Source organism: Nicotiana sylvestris, chromosome 11 (genome assembly GCF_000393655.2).
Source record: "Nicotiana sylvestris chromosome 11, ASM39365v2, whole genome shotgun sequence".
Classification (NCBI taxonomy): Eukaryota; Viridiplantae; Streptophyta; class Magnoliopsida; order Solanales; family Solanaceae; genus Nicotiana; species Nicotiana sylvestris.
The window spans coordinates 19,913,081-19,925,930 of NC_091067.1; the positions used below are offsets into that span (position 1 = coordinate 19,913,081).

Sequence of the window (12,850 nt, forward strand, 5' to 3'; positions counted from 1 at the left end):
AAATAGGACTCTGGCTATGTAAATTTTGTACATCCGCGTCGTACCATGCGGCGCACTAGTGGAGATTATCAGTAGCCTGAACTTTTCGCATCAAACAACATTTTACACTACTGCGCGGTGCCTAGCGGCACCCCATGCGGTGTGGCAGTGTATTTTTCTTAGAGTGAACTTATTTCGTCCTCTTTTAACATCCGTAATTGGTACATGACCTCCGAACACGATCTCGGCTTAATGTATTGGGATTTTACTCAGACTTCAAAGCTCCAAATCACTTGAATTCATTCCATAACGCCTACATAGATCGGAATCACTCCTACAAGGCATAAAATACATATTTAGTGCAAAACACTAGCGATTAAAGCTAAAACTCAAACAAAGTGTAGTAAATTAGAGCGTAATAAATGACTAAAATACGCAATTATAGCCTATCATCAGCTACCCGGATCAATCAACACATGTTTAACTCGAGATTTATTGATAAGTACAAATATTACCAATGCATCATTGTGAGGTTGTGCGATGCCCTCGGCATCCTGAACGAAATGGTTCCATTCGAGACATAATCTCGGGTGCATTTTCCCCCTATGATAGATACTTTAATGTGCTTCATCATAGGGCCTTAGGGGATATCGACTCCTCCAATGATCATGTTGATGACATGATAAGGCTCCTCCTATTTGGCCTGTAGGTTGGCGTCCCTATTCCTGAAGTGATTTTTGGCTCGATCACTCATAAATTCTCGGAGGTGCCCATTATTGAACAACCGGGCAACTTCCTCTCTTAATTGTCGGTAATCCTCGGTCTTGCATCCATGAGTGCCATGATACTTACACATTAAGTTCGTATCTCTTTAGGGTAGGGTCAGACTGTAATGGTCGAGCCCATAGCTGATACGATGCCGGCAGCATCAACATTGAAGTTATACTCTGATAATCTTGGTGCTTACTTACCCCCGAGCAGACCGTTGAAACCATTTTTGCTCATCAGACTTTGGATATTGGGCTCTCGATGGCTTCTCTTTTCGTTCCTTGTGGGGTGTCTCCCAGGCCCGCTTCACCTTTGATCGCGTTGTATGGTTGGTACCGATCTTGGATCAGCCTTGGATCATGATCGGCGACTCTCTTAGACCTATCGTCGGCTTTGAAGGGATAAACAATCCTAGAAAGGGCCCCGAGTTGGTTGACTTCGACCCTTATCTTTGACTGGTACCTATTGTGGATGTCGGCCCAAGTTACCGCCGGGTATTCTTCCAATTTTTGTTTTAGCTGCTGTGAAGCCAAGGAGCTTCGGAGGTTTAGTCCTTGAGTGAATACCTGAACGGCCCAATCATCTGCAACCGGAGGCAGGTCCATCTGTTCCATTTGGAACCTTGACACGAATACCTTGAGCATCTCATTATCTCTTTGTTTGACCTTGAAAAGGTCCGATTTTTTGGTCTCGACCTTGATGGCCCGACATGGGCCTTCACAAAAACATCTAAGCATAGCGATCGAGTCAATGGGATTTGGGGGTAATTTATGATACCATATCATTTCTCCTTTTGACAGAGTTTCTCCGAACTTCTTCAGTAACACCGACTCGATTTCATCATCTTCTAAGTAGTTCCCTTTGATGGCGCATGTATTGGAGGTCATATGCTCATTCCGATCCATGGTTTTGTTATATTTTAGAATATAGGGCATAAGAAACCTCTTCGGGATTGGCTTTGGTGTCGCGCTCAGAGGGAAAGTCTTTTGGATAAATTTTCGGCAATCCGATCCTTTCAATATCGAGAGTGCTCCTGGGATTTGATCGACCTTGGAATTGTATGTTTCCACCTTCTTGTCGTTGGCCTAAATTTTCTTCTCTCCTGATTCCACCTGCTTTGTCAATGCTTCAAGTATTTTCATTATATCGGCCTCGGGCTCAGCTTCACCTGATCTCTTTGTGGTTTGTTCGTTTCTTTGGGTGTTCTCCCAGGACCGTTCCAGCTCGACCCTGCTAGGAGTGTATCCTTAATTCTGTAGCTGCGCTATCGCTGCCTGTTGAGCTTGCAACATTTTGAATATTAGCCGCAAGCTTACCCTATTACCTTCACTCTCGGGCATTTCTCGAACTGTTGGTCGGGGTCCTCCACAAACACTGTTTTCGAGGTTAGTTGGGAGGTTGACGTCGATATCCCCCTATGAGTTAGCACCGATTGGATCGGCGACTGGAACTCCATTGGGATCAGTAGGGGGCACCTCATTGCTAGGCACCAGATTGTTGTTTGTGCCATGATGGCCACACCCAGCCTCAATGTTCAAGTTGCCTATTGATACCTAATTTTTTCCTCATATTTTAAATTGTATATATATATATATATATATATATATATATACTTACTTCCAAAATAGTATAATTGCATCATCATTTAGTTTATAAACCTATACAAGCATTTTACATAATTTTTCATGATTTTTAGAAACCCTAAATTAATTTCTTTTTGCATTTTTTTGGCATAAATATTCAATAATTATCCTTCAAATTATTTTTATGATGTTTTAATCATCCAAACTTATTATTTACACAAACATGCATGTTCTAAATATTTTACTTTATGTTTCATAATTAAATTTGCATTTTTAGGCTAATTGCACATTTTTGCAATGATAGCCTATATTCATGTATAATTATATTATTTATGCGAAAAAAACTTTTATATTTTTATAATGTCAAGTTATTATTTTCAATTATTTTAGTGCACAAATAATATTTATTTATTTATTTATTACTTTTATAAATTATTTATTGTTAAAATATTGGTTATTTAAATAATAGTCTAATTTTAAACCTATTTTTGGACCTGAAATTTCCCAGACCTCAGTCCAATTACCTAATACACCAGCCCAATACCCCCAACCCAAAAACCAATAATCCCATTACCCAGAACTCGGTCGCAACCCCCCTAAATAAACCCGACCTAACCCCCTTTTAACCATGTCCGTTGATCTCATCGAACCTTTCCCTTTAATTACCCAATCACCCTAAACTTAACCCCATTTTCACCCGTTCGTCACCCTAATGTCCTCTTATCTCCCTTCTCCTTCCCAATAACTCTAGCCATCGCCCCTTAAATCCTCTCCTAATCCCATCTAATATCGGATTCCGTGACTACTATTTTGCCATATACGACCTCCTCCTGGTACTAGCTACTCTCCTATAGTGCTTGTCTAAACATGGCAAGAAGATCTCATAAAACAACAACAACAAATCCAGTTTGATCCCAACAGGTGGGGTCTGGGGAGGGTAGTCTGTACATAGACCTTACCCCTACCTAATGCAGGTAGAGATGTTGTTTCCAATAGACCCTCGGCTCAGGAAATTGAACCAAAATCGGTTTAAAATCCCTGATCTTTTTGCTATTCTGTCTATATTCATCCTATGTTGTACTGTGAGTACAAATATTTGTTATTTTTTGTTGATTCTTACTTACCCTAAAATTAGTGTTTTCAGATCTCTTCAAATCAAACCAAAATGGGTTCGATTCTCTGATTTTGAGTGTTATTATGTCTATATTCGTCCTACATTCTACTGTGTGCCTGATATTTTGTTATATTTTGTCAATATTTACTTTCTCTAGAAACTAGGGTTTACCGGTTTATTCTCCTAATCCGATTTTAAATTGATTTATGTGTTCTTCTTTACTTTTATAGTTTGATTGATTGTATTTCCTTACTTATGTGCTGATTTTACCACTATATAAACCCATTCCCCTTCCCCTTTTTTGGACATGACTGAAATCACTAAAATCTTTTACTAAAAACTGAGGCTTTACTTTCTTCATTTATTATCTTGTTCTGTTTTGGATCTTGGCCGGCTGAAAGCCAAGATTACCGAATTTCCTACTTTCCGACCTTTCTTGGGTGTGAGCACTACCCTGGGTTCTTGAAGCCCTTGGGAACTTGACGCATCTGAGATTCTGGGTCCTGATTGCTGTTCTTTTTCTTGTTTGTTGAACAATAACTGGTTAGTTTCTAAACCTTCACAATGTTTATTCTATTATGTTCTAATTAGCATGTACTCTGAAATTACATGACTTATTGTATTCCCCTAACTCTCTTCGTGTGTGATTCTGCCTATAATTGTTAGCCCTAATAATGTGTTTGTATCTAACTCAGGCAGTCTGGACAATTCGAAGCATGTTTAGCTTAGTATCATTGTTAACTTGAGTACTCTACCTTGATTATATGGCCTAATCCCTGTTCACTGCCCGATTCTGATTTTCTGCTGATTAGTTGATATTATTAGTGGGCCCTAATTTGTTGAAACCGTCGCTTTGAGTGTGAAAATGTGCTCTTATAACTATGTTTGTTACTCCATGTGTTGTTGCTTTAGCCGACTCTGTACCTCTAACAACATGCTATCCTCTGAACTAGTTCTTCTTGACTGACGCCCTCTGTGATATCTGATTCTGTTTATTTCATCAAGTATAAATTGAATTTTTTAATCCATGTGGTTAGCATGATTTGATTCCTTTAGGTTTTGAATTTGTTGCATTAGTGATAACTTGTAACACCCCATAAATTCGGCTCAGGAGTGAATGTGTTAAATGAGTGGTAACGTTATATTTTGAACATATGAAGTCTCATCGGGATGATTATGGGTAAAATAGTTGTTTCAAAATCAAGATGGAAAGTTAGGTTCATAAGATTTGACAAAATCGACTTAGTTTGCAGAAAGTCTGTCTTCCATCAAGTTTTAGTGAAATTGTGTAAGGAATTGGGGACAACACAAAGCATGAAAGTTGTAGGCCTTCAAAATATCTTTCCAAAGATATATTATAGAGCCCAAACGGATCTCTATGCAATAGATTATGACCAAATTACTAAACATATACCACCCAGTTATTTTGGGCGGACAGCGAAGCGATCTTGCTTCACCAAAGTAGACGCGTGTCACACCTGCTTTTTCACTACCCGAAAGGGTATAAAGGAGTTTTTCCAATTAAAGGGCAATCGAAACGGGATTTATTATTAAGAAATTCATAGTCGCCACTTGGGAGATTTATGGTGTCCCTCACCGATTGAATCCCGAATCGAGGAAAAGGATGACTCTGTTTAACGGTCCGCGAACCAAAAATCCGGGTAAGGAATTCTGTTAACCCGAGAGAAGGTGTTAGGCATTCCCGAGTTTCGTGGTTCTAGCATGGTCGCTCAACTGTCATATCCGGCTTAATTATCTGATTTTAAACACTTATGAACCTATGTGCAAATTTTAACTCTTAGCCGCTTTTATTATTATTATTATTTTAAAAGAGAATTGCAACGTCGTTAAAATACGTCTCGAACCACGTCACATAAATGCACCCGTGATTTTTGGCATATTTTAACATCGTTGAGATTTGGATTTGGGTCACATAAATGCGCACCCGAATTTAGGAAAGTAAAATTATTAAACACGCGCCTAAAGCAACTACGTGTTTGTACTTTGCGAGGGCCATGAAATTTGCTAAATAGCACGCCTCTGAATCTAAGGATCAATTCAAGATTAAATAAAGCGAGGGTCATGCAATTTATAATTTTATTTGGCATGACACGCCTCAAATTATTCCAAAGGGATTTACTCGACTAAAACAAACTACGGATATTCATAAGTTATTCACTTCTAAGTTTGAGATCAAATATAAAAAGGTCCAAAATGTATGCAATCTATTTGTGTGAAGGTGACTGTAATTTGATAAGGAAATTAAAACAAAGGAGACTAGATGCACATGTTGTTGCAAGCTACTGTAATAGAAATTTTTTTTACTCAAGAACAACCAAGACATTATGAATCATTTAATGCTACATCTGACTAACTCGTAAACATGATGCCTACTGTTCCAATGGTACTTTAATTATTCAGGATCGTCCTTAAACTGTTGAAACTCACCATTGAATACCATAACAGCGAGACACTGATTTAGAATAAGTAGCTCTTCTCATAGCTCTTGGAATTATTTTGAAAAAAATCAAAAAAAGAGTTATTACATAGAAGGGCTTCTTGTACCTAGCTTAATTAACTTAGACACTTTGACATTGTATGATCTTTAACACCAATTACCAAGTTAACAACCACAAAGATGCATTTTCTTACGAACACAATACTGACGCAACTATTCTCATACAAACCAAGTTGGTAAGATGTTAAAACATTCCACAAGAATAGAGCAACAAATAGCTAGTTCGGCATTTATCGAAACAGAGTGAAGACTACTATTTAAAAACAAATCAATATCCAATAGGTAAGAAAGAAATAGACCTGGAAAACTGAATTATTCAATTAATTCAAATGTCCAGCAATTCTACGGATTGAAACAAACCACAACTAATGCTTATGCATTTCGTAACACAGTCCAAACGGCCTTCTCAAAATCAGTCCTAATCCGTCCCCTTTTAAAATTTTAAAAGCTAACTAACACCAGAAATCGTTACAATAAACACAAACACACACTTAATAGTTCAAACAAATAAACTTAGGCCTAACAGTTCATTAATTAAAAAACTTACAAAACTATAACGAAAGCATTGAAAACACTAGGAATTCCAACAAAAATATGCTTCCACTTCATTTCATTTCAGCTGTAGATCTACACGGTATCGAGTTTCAGAACGTGTACCTGATATTTAGAACACAAAAACAAAGAAGAAATGGAGGTCAGCTGAAGCAGTAATGAACAGTCCCAAGCTAAGCAGTTAGGTCAATTTCAAATCCAAAAAAATCACAGCCAAACCCAGGAATGACCAGCAACAAATTAAACACCAAAAGCCAATGAAACCAGATGTAATCAGACCAAAATGTACTCGAAATCAACCAGAATTCCCTGAACTAGAACCAAATGAAATCTAAAAAAGTACTCAAATCATTTTAAACCTCTGTTGAACTGAGAACTCAACCTACTGCTGAAAACCAAACTCAAAATCTAAGAAATTTCCAATGGAACAGTAGTCATTTCAGAAAAATGTTCAAGCCCTTTCTAGACTCAATGTTCTATTCCTAAGCTCCCACTCTCTCTCCTTTCTAAATTCTCACTTCTCAATATTTCAGAATATATCCCTCTTAATTCTCTCTTCTTCTTAACTCTCTCTTGGTTTTTATGTGTATTCTTATGTGTATCTCTCTATTTTCAGAATATTCAAAGCTTAAGACTTTTTCTCTCTTCCTTTCTCTCTATGTCTTTTTTCAATATTTCAGAATCTCATCTTACTCTTCATTCTCCTCTTCTTATTCTGTGTGTGTGTCTATTTAAAGACTAGAACCAATCCCTTTTTTATTCAAACCTTTTACTTTTCAGCCTCATTTTCTTTCTTTATACTTGTATTCTTTTAGCTTTTTGTCCCCCCATGTTCTATTTCTGATTTCCAGCTTAAAAGTGCTAAGCCAATGTATCATTCCACTAGCAATTGACCTTTTCATTTTTTAAGGTATCATCCCATGTTATCTTTGCTTTCCAACTCTTAAAAGCATTAAGCCAAAAGTCCCTTTTTATTTTAAAATCCTTCCACCTAACTTAATGAGTTCTTTTTAACCCTACCATGTGCTAGCATCTTCTTAAGTAGGTGGGATACACCAATTCTTAGGCTATCCTTTAAAGTCTTTCTAATTACTTTCAACCACAGTTGGGATTTGAATCCTTTTAGACAACTAAATCTCCTAAACTTAGTTCAACACCTTCTACACTCATCTTCTCAACAAAAATGCAGATTTGAAAACAAAATTCACTCAGAACCAGAAGTTATTCTAGTTAAAGAAGAAATCCGAAGCTAACCTGAGGGCCAAATTATTGATGTCAACTTAACTTATGAATCAGCCGCACACAATGAGCAATCCCAACTCAACAATCTCAACGTTTTGACTCAATGACTGGTTACTCATTCCTTCTCAAAATAGCAAATTCTTAAACTAAAAGTAAGAGAAAAATGGATCTCCCACGACACACATTCAAATTTATTCAATTTCAACCCAGTTCTTAGCTCCTGGCATTTGACCGGTTTTCATTTTATTTTTAACAATAATAACAGTATATAAGGAACTAGTTCAGACCAAAGAAATCAGATTCGGAGAATCAAACAACTACATATTATCTCAAAAATGCACCATAACAATTATGTCACCACATGAACACATGTAAAACTAGATTTATTACGACCCATTATATACATAGAAATAAGAAATGAACCTGAGCTTAGTTGATTTGCAGCTCCAAATTCAGATAGGGATGTGACCAGGACCAACAGAACTTCGATTTTGGAACTTGCCGGGAATCGAAGAACCTCGGACGGAGACCGACTGCTACCTCGAACCTTCGCCAAAATAAAACTTGAACGTTGATCTCCAAACTTGAACGAAGCAGGGGCAGATTCACAAACGAGATTCAAAGCTGGACACGTTGGTGGCTGCTGATGGTGTGTTTGGGTTTTCGGCTGGAAATCATTTTTCCGGCGAGCTGCTGGAGGAGGAAGATGAAGAGAGTAGCAGCTGATGTTCAAGGTTTTGACTAGTTTTGGCTAACGGGAAGAAGCATGAGCAACGATGGCCATGGTTTTCGCCAATTCTCGGTCCAACGACGACTGTGTGTGTGTGGTCGTTTGGAGGTGAACAACGGCGCTAGGTCACAGGGGTGGTCGTTTGGTGGTGGTCCAGAGGCTGGCCGGCGGCTTAGGGGTCTAGGGTTTTGTGTTGTATTGAAGAAGATGATGATCTGAGGGGGTGGGTCTTGAAGGAGATGAAGCCGAGGGGGGTGGGGTTGTCTGGTTCGTCGAAGAAGACGAAAAGGGAGGGGTGGCGGCTAGCTCTAGGGTTTGGTTGGGGTTGAGAAAATGAGGGAATTTGAGAGGGGTTGAGTATATTAAAATGGGGGTTTGGTGACGGACCGGGTTGAGGGAAGGGTTTGGGCCGATTTTGGTGGGTTATGGGTGGGTTTCACTTGGGCCTGTGATTTTTGGCCCAAATTCGATATTCATCTCTTCCTTTTCAATTTCTTTTCAATTTCTTTTCTTTTTTTTCAAAACTAAAACTAAAATCCTAATTCAAATTATAAAACCAAATTAACCTATCAAAAATACTAATTAACTCTAAATAATAATTATTACACATAAATATCAAATTAAAAGAAAATCACACAATTTGACATTAAACACTAAAAAAAATGCAAAGTACATTATTTTTGTAATTTTTCATTTTTTTGTAATATAACAATTTGCTTAATTACTCTAAAAACATGAAATCAAATCCTAAATGCAGATGCCATATTTTTGTATTTTTGATGCATTAATAGAATTAAATATGCACATAAAATATGCAAACAATTGACATAAAATACCACAAAAATTTACAAAATTGCAAACAACGGAAAAATTATTTTATTTTGAATTATTTTTTGGGAGTAATTTGTAAAGGGAAAAAATCACGTGCTCACAACGTGGATTTTCGTCTTCCCTTGAATGCAATGGACAGCAAAGCGAGGACACTTCGCTAGAGTAGACGCGCCCTTGTCCCAGCTCTTTTAAGCCAATTTCAAGGTTCATTTTTCCTATTTCTTTTGGATGAATTTGGGGGTCTTCCTCCACCCTCTCAAGACCTCCAACCCCTCCTATCTTCAAGGTAAGCAATCCCCATTATCTTGGTGTGAATTTCATCATTTATACACTAGTATTGATGAAATCTACACATAAAATACTTAGATCTTCAAGGGATTTCTTCAAGAACTCAAAGGAGGGTTTTGCAAGATTTCTTCCAAAACGGTAATCCTACACCCTTAGACTTACATGTATGGATTTATTAAGGGAATATGGGTATGAACAAGTATTGGAACTCTTGGTATGGTGATTGGAAACCATAAATTCCCAATTTAATTACACAACTATTATAGAGATTGAAATATGTTTATTTAATGGAACTTTATTGGTTAAGGGTGTTGTTTACCTTATGGGTGATAAAGAATAATATTGATTACAACCATTTGAGACTTTAAAATTAATATAAGATCAAAAGAATGGGTTATTGGGTGTAGAAACACCATTAATAAGGTCTATGAAGCTTTATGCCACCAAGTGTTTGATAAAATGCCTAAGTGACCAAAACATGACTATTGTTGCTAATTTGGAATCCCTTTGACTTGTATTGATATTGATTAAAGTTGAAAGGGTTGACGAATGTGTATTATGCTCAAGAGCAGGAAGTTAAGGTATGTGAGGTTAACTCTCTATGTTTGGGAATGTTAATGATTCTCCCTACATTACGTTTCTTTTATGACGTATCAATTGCCTCAGAAATATAGTTAGGCCTAGTTCCTTGAATAGTTGTAGAACTTCTGTTCTCTAGCTTCATAACTCGTTCATGACTTTCATTTTGAACGTTGTGAGCTCAGTTCGTATTCCACATAGACTTGGGCTTGATGTCCCTAAGTCTCAGTATAGCTTACTCAACATGTCATAAACATTTGAAGTTTTAGTGTTCATAACCAGTTCAAAAATACGTGTCTCATTCTAGTCCTATTCAGTATTCCAGTATTATGTAACTCAATATGATTCAGTATTCCAGTATTATATAACTCAGTATGATTCAGTATTCCAGTATTATGTAACTCAGTATGATTCAATATTCCAGTATAATGTAACTCAGTGTGATCCAGTATTCCAGTATCATGTAACTCAGCGTGATTCAGTATTTCACTATTATGTATTGCAGTATGATTCTCAGTTCATGATTTTAAATCCCTGAATGGTGAACACCTATATTTGGGCCTAAGGCCGCAGCTAATGTTTTATGCATCTTTGGGCCTGAGGCCGCAGTTTATGCTTTATGCATTTTTGACTTAAGGTCGCAGTTATGTATATGTATACTTGGGACCGAGGCCGTAGTTTGTGCACACACACACACACACACACACACACACACACACACACACACATATATATATATATATATATATATATATATATATTGGGCCTGAGGCCGCAGTTTAATCTTCAGATAAACAGGTTATTCATGATTCAGAAGAGGGAGTATTCATATCATTACTTCCTTTGTTCAGTTCAGTTATCAGTTTTCATTACAATTATCAGTTATTATTTTAGTTATCAATTATCAATTCTCAATTATTAGCTCAGTTTCAGCATTTATAATTCTTTCTTTCATTTTCTTTACATACCAGTGCAATTCAAATATATTGACATCCTTTTTTGCCCGGGGCCTACATCTCACGATGCAGGTAATGACTTACAGGTTAACAATTCAGAGCGCTAGGATTCTCGTAACAGCTATTGGGTGATCCCCAATTCTTTCAGGGCATTATCATTATCTTAAAGTCTTTTAGTATTTACAGATAGACAGTGTTTTTCAATATTTCAATAGAGACTTCATAGACTAGAGTAACAACTAGACAGAGTCGCAGGCTTTTCATATTGAGTTATGTTGACTACAAATATGTTTCAAAATTGTATTAGTATTTCGGCACTTTAATTTTTATCATTTAGACTTTTTAGCATATCAGTTTGTGTTAGTTTATTTTCTGCAGTTAGTATGTTATATACCATATGTTGATTCAGCCAGCCAGTTGGTTTACTCGGTCACATGTAGTAAGGCACCGAGTGTCGTGTTAAGTCTAGGCCCTGGTTCGGGGCATGACAATGCTTGGTATCAGAGCACTAGGTTCAAATGTCCTAAGGATTCTATGAAGCCGTGTCTAGCGGAGTTTCCTTTATATGTGTGTGCCGACCACTCATATAAACGGTTAACTACTAGGACATTCAGGATTGTCTCACTTCTTTGTACTCTGGATCGTGCCATGAAGCTTAGAACAATAGTTAACCTTCTCTTCCAATCGAATTCCATACGTATAGAATGCCCAAGCGGCAAGCAAGAAAAGTCTAAGATTCTAGAAAGGATGATTTGCCTATTATGGTATTACTATGGAGTACATATTGGTAACCAATAGGATTTGAGAAGATGTTGAAAGTGGGGTGCAATGGATAATAGTACTGATTAGAGCATAGCCTTATTAGAAAGATATGACAGTTCCCCATTCACATGATGTGACTATGTGTTTAGGCCGGAGGTTTATAGTCTGAAGTAATTTTGAAGTGTATAGAAAGTTTGTGGTTAGATATTCCAATTTTGTTTAAGACATATGAAATTTCCCTAAGTGTGATCCATATGTATAGTTCAAAAAGAATGATAATGTACGGCAAAAGAATATGGTCAGATGATGAAGGAAGTTAGGATAAACCTTATGATTCACTTTAGTTATTCAAAGCATAGCAAGAAAACATGATTCTAGCAGGTGGTTAGTAAAAGAATAGTAAATAAGTTTTGAGTAAATACAATGAATTCGTAATTTCAGCAGAGCCAGTAGAGGTAACATTTGATTCCCTTAGCCAGGTTAACTCTAGTGAGTGGATGAAAGTTTGAAATATCGAACATGTGTTAGAACCCAAAAAGTTTAAGTTAAACTTGAAGCACAGTGACGGGGGGAAAAAATTAGCTAGCAGCGAGAGAGCAAGCTATAGAAGAATAGCCTTTAGGAATTATCAAAATGTGGTTTCTCCAAGATTGACAGTGTGAGCAGAGTTAAATTATTAAGATGGCATATGATAGTTGTGAATACATTAGCTTTTTGTTATGTGAATAATTTAGTTTTTCTAGATCAGAAGTAAGTTGGGAGATAAGTCGTCATTGACGTAGAGTGAAAAGAATTATAGAAAATAAGGATGGTTATTTGGATCCCAACAAAAATAGAAGGATCCGCAAGTATATGACCTTTGGTCTAAGGGGTGAACCGAAAATTTTCAGTAAGTCCAATTAAAGATTTGAAACCCGAATAGTTAGCATGGATATGAAAAAGAAAATC

The 12,850-nt window shown here is 36.9% G+C and overlaps 1 long non-coding RNA gene across 1 annotated transcript; it reads right to left on the reverse strand.

Annotated features, from left to right (window-relative positions):
- Positions 1 to 6,258: 6,258 nt before the first annotated feature.
- On the reverse strand, positions 6,259 to 8,821 carry LOC104244673 (uncharacterized). Its single transcript, XR_715559.2, has 2 exons — positions 8,180 to 8,821; positions 6,259 to 6,619 (listed from the first exon to the last, which is right to left on the reverse strand). It is a non-coding gene; the product is annotated as an uncharacterized lncRNA (long non-coding RNA).
- Positions 8,822 to 12,850: the final 4,029 nt, after the last annotated feature.